This window comes from Muscardinus avellanarius, assembly GCF_963383645.1.
Source record: "Muscardinus avellanarius genome assembly, chromosome: 11".
Classification (NCBI taxonomy): domain Eukaryota; kingdom Metazoa; phylum Chordata; class Mammalia; order Rodentia; family Gliridae; genus Muscardinus; species Muscardinus avellanarius.
This window is the reverse complement of record NC_137797.1, coordinates 8054284-8059168: the sequence shown is the minus strand read 5'-3', so window position 1 is coordinate 8059168 and position 4885 is coordinate 8054284.

Genomic DNA, 4885 nt, shown 5'->3' with positions numbered 1-4885 from the left:
CCCAGGGACTGTCCTGCTGCCCACAATGGCATGACTCTGGGGGTGGGGTGCAGGGCACAGCCCACTGCATGTGTGGTATTAACCTTCGTCAGGAGACTGTGCAGGCCATGGTGGCCCCTCAGGGGCTCCTAGGAGACCAGAGGTCTCTACATCACAACTGTCATCATCACAATGGGCTAGTATAGAGAAAAACAAACTCGATTCTGACACCAGATGTGTGCATGTGGCTTCCTCTCAATGTATCAAGCAAGCAATTTATTTTTATTTATTTATTTATTTTTTTTGGTGGTACTGGGGTTCCTGGAAGCCCTTCTACCTCTGGGCTACACTCCCAGACCTATTTTTGCATTTTTATTTGGAAACAGGGTCTCCTAAGCCAGCGCGCGGGGCTAGCTTCGAACCTGCGTGATCCTCCTGTCTCTGCCTCCCAAGCGCGGGGATTACAAGTGTGCGCCACCACGCCCGGCACAAGCAATTTATTTGATAGTAGACGACAACAGGTGCCGCCTTCTTTTTTTGGTACAGGCATCGGACCCAGGGGCATTCTACCTCTGCGCTAGACCCTCAGCCTTATATTTTGAAACAGGGTCTTGCTAGGTTGATGAGAGCCTCACTATTTTCTGAGGCTGTCATCGAACCTGCGATCCTCCTAAGTACTGGGACTACAGGCATGTGCCACCACACCCAGCTGGACCCCACTTCCAATGCTAATGCGAGTCCCAGGTAGGTTTACCTGGGCAACTGGCTTACTGGCTACAAATTAGGGTTCCCATAACCCTCACGTTGGGCTCAATTAATTTGCTGCAGCAGCTCAGAGAATTCAGGGAAACACACTTACTGTTTTATTATGAAAGATATAAATGAGTAGCCAGATGATAGGTGCATACAGCAAGAAAGGGAAGAAGGGCTTCGGAGTGGCCACGCCCTCTCTGCCCTGCCGCCCTCCATGAGGCTCAGCTAACCCGGAGCTCTCCAAACACTATCCTTTTGGAATTTTTATGGAGGCTTCACTCCACGGTCGCTGGTGATCAACTTATCCTTTAGCTCCTCTCCCCTCCCCAGAGGGTGGAGTATGGGGCTGAAACTCTGAACCCTCTAATGTTGCCTGGGTCTTTCTAGTGACCAGCCCCCATCCTGAAGCTACATAGGAGCCAGAGGTCAACTCATCAGCACACAAAAAGACACATCACAAGCCAGGCAGGATGGTACAGGAGGCTTGAGACAGGAGGATTGCAGGTTGGAGGACAGCTTCAACAATGTAACAAAGCAACCTAGCAAGATCCTGCTTCAAAACAAAAAAACAAAAAGTGCTGGAAGCAGGGTGTGGTGGCAGACGTTTGTAACCCCAGTACTTGGGAGGCTAAGACAGGAGGATCACAGGTAGCTGCCACCAGCCTCACAACTTAGTGAAGCCCTCCACAACTCAGTGAGACCCTGTTTCCAAATAAAAAATAAAAAATAGGACTGGGGCTGTAACTCAGAGGTAGAAAGTCCCTGGATTCAATCCCTAGCACCTAAAAACAACAACAACAACAAAACAACAACAACAACACCCACATCACTCTAGAATTTTATATATTCCTCAATATCACAGCCAGGGACAGAATTTCTTCCAGCTCAGCAGATTAGCAAAAATGGACAGTCCTTCAAAGAGAAATGACCAAAGAGGAGACCAAGGAAGAGTGATATGGGGGCAGAAGTAGGAGGCACATTGGAAGATGTCCTCCCCCATCTCCTCTTCCTCAGAACCTGCTTCTCTTGTTTTGGTGCTGGGGATTGAACCCAGGGCACTGAACATGCTAGGCAAGCCGTACCACTGAGCCACATTCCCAGCACGCAGATACAGTTGTCATGGCTCCTCATCCTCTTCTGACCCTTAGGCTTTTTCTGGGCTGAAACACCAGCTACCCATCCATTCTGCTTATCTTTATCACCCTGATTTTTTCTGTCTGCTTGTCTTAATAAGTATGAAGGTAAGACATCTAATATTCATTCAACAAAAATTTAGTGTATTGAGCCAGGTGTGGTGATGCACACCTGTAATCCCAGTACTTGGGAGGCTGAGACAGGAGGATCCCACATCTGTGGCCAGCCTTAGCAACTTAGTGAGACCTTCTGCAGATTTGCAAGACCCTGTTTCAAAATAAAAATAAAATAGAACTGGAGGTGTAGATAAAAGATAGAATCCCCCTGGTTCAGCTGGACTTGGTGGTACACGCTTGTAATCCTAGTACTTGAGAGGCTGAGACAGGAAGATTGCAGGTTTGCAGACAGCCTCGGCTACTTATTGAGACCCTGTTTCAAAATAAAGATAAAAAATAGGCTGAGTGTGGTGGTGCACCCTTGTAATCCCAGTACTTGAAAGACTGAGATAGGAGGATCGCAGGTTCGAAGCCAGCCTGGACAATTTAGTGGGGCCCTCCACAATTTAGTGAGACCCTGTTTCCAAATAAGAAATAAAATCAGGCTGGGGGTTTAGCTCAGAGGTAAAATGCCTCTGAGTTCAATCCCCAGTGACACACACACACACATATAAAAATAAGACTGGAGGTGTAGCTTGGAGGTGAAATGACCCCAGGGTTCAAGCCCCAGAACGGCAAAGAAAGAAAGGAAGAAAGGCAGCAGGGTGTGTTGGCGCACCCTTGTAAGTCCCAACATTTGGGCGGCTGACACCGGAGGATTGCGGTTCGAGGACAGCCTCAGCTGCTTAGTGAGGTGCTTTGCAATTCAGTGAGATTCAGTTTCAAATTGAAGAATAAAAAAAATAGGGCTAGGGGTGTAGCTCGGAAGTAGAATGCCCCTGGGTTCCATCCCCAGTACCGCAACCAAAAAAAAAAAAAAAAAAAAAAGAATTAGAAGGACTAATTAGAGAAGGTATTTTCAGGAAAGAAACAATTTAAGACCAGAAGGATATTAAGGATGGTGTCACACAGGCAGCTGAGGAAGAACACTGCTCTCAAGGGAACAGAATATGAACAGGCTTATGGGGGGAAGAGAATGAAGGAACTGCAAGGAGGCTGCAGTGCGAGTGACCGGGAGAACCACTGCCGGTTTCTAACAGAGACGTGCCCTGACTTAGGTTTGGACAGGATCACCAGTGGGCACATAGGGCTTGGCATTTAAAAGGTGCTCCAAGAATGACTGGATGGGATGGAATAAAAATACATCAGAAACAGCCACCTCTTGCAGTTCTGAGATGGGACAAACTGCAGCTATAAACGTGCTGAGGATGATGAACCAGGTGGAAGAGGGACATTTCTCAGGTGGACAGAGTCAATTCCTCAGTGCAGGAAACACACACACACACACAGGCGTGCATCCCTCTGCATCCACTTTAAAGACTAAAAAGCTGAAAAACATAATGATGAATTGATTTTGTCCAATGTCAGCAAAGGGCCAGCAACACAGACAAACTTGGGGGGGGGGCTACTGGGAATGGAACTCAGGAGCATTCTGCCTCCGATCTACACCTCCAGCCCTATTTTTTTTTTTTTTTTTTTTTTTTTTTTTTTGCGGGTCTGGGGATGGAACCCAGGGGCATTCGACCTCCGAGCTACACCCCCTGCCCTGTTTATTTTTTATTTTGAAACCAGGTCTCACTGAGTTGCGGAGGGCCTCACTTAGTAGCTGAGGCTGTCCGTGAACCGCGATCCTCCGGTCTCAGCCTCCCAAATGCTGGGGTTAAAAGCGTACGCCACCACGCCCGGCACCTCCAGCCCTATTTTTGTTTTATTTTGAAACAGGGTCTCATTATGTTGATCAGAGTCTCACAACTCTGAGACTGTCCTCGAACCTGTGATCCTCCTGTCTCTGCCTCCCAAGTCCTGGGATTACAAGCGAGCGCCAGCCACCACGCCCGGCGGAGACAATCGATGAACACAGAAACGTCCTCTGCCGTCTCGGTACCGCGAGGAAGACGTCCTTAGCAAGTGCACCTCCATCGATGCGGCCCCGCGTCAGCTGTGACTCACGGCGATCGCGGGGGCAGCGGCGCCACGGCCCCGGGTGGACGCGAGCCGACAAGGGAGGCGGCGGGGGAGAGCGACGCGCGAACGCAAACCCGACCCGAAGCGCGGTGGAGCCTACCCGGGACCCGGGGGACTCCCACGGCGACACCGAAGCCCAGCTGAGACGCCTCTCCAGCGAGCCCAACACCTGCTCCGGGCCTCAGTCTCCCCTGCTGTGACAGCGCCCTGCTCCCCGCCACCCGCTCCGCGCTCGCCGTCGAGGCGCCGGGCCGAGGGGCGTGCAGGCGGCGCCACCCTCCCGCCCGGTCCCCGGCCGCTCCCACGCCCACCCAGCAAAGGGACCCCGGCCCTACCGTAAACAGGCGGCGCCGCGACCCGAGCGACGGAGGCGGGCTTGGGGTCCCTCGGCCGACGGGGCGCCGCGCCGGAGCAGCGCTGCGATGCGCGGCCCGCCGCCTGCCCGCCTGCCGCCCGGGCTCCTCGGCACGCTCGCCTCCTGCACCACCTGCTCTGGCGCGGCGGCGGATGATGGCGGAGGAGGAGGATTTTGAAAGCCGGCAGTTTCTTTCCTTCGATCTGATTTGTTCGAGCCCAGGCCGGCTTCCCCAGGCCCCGAGCGCGCGGCCCGCCGGGTAAGGGAGTCCTGTCCGCGGGCGCGGGTCCGGCCCGCCGCGCGCCGCGAACTCCCAGTCCCAAGGTGCACCGCGGCTCGGCGCGTGCCCGGCGCCTGCGCGCCCTCGCGGCTTCTGGCTCTTTCTCCCCGAGACCGCGGGCCGCTGTCAGCCGGAGAGCCCAGAGACTGCGGGTCCCGGCAGGCCTTGCGGCGCTGGCCACGCCCTTCTTGGGGAGGTGTGCTTTCCCGCTCACGCAACTTTATTGACAAAAGATGGTGTCTTCCGGGCACCCTGGGGCAACTC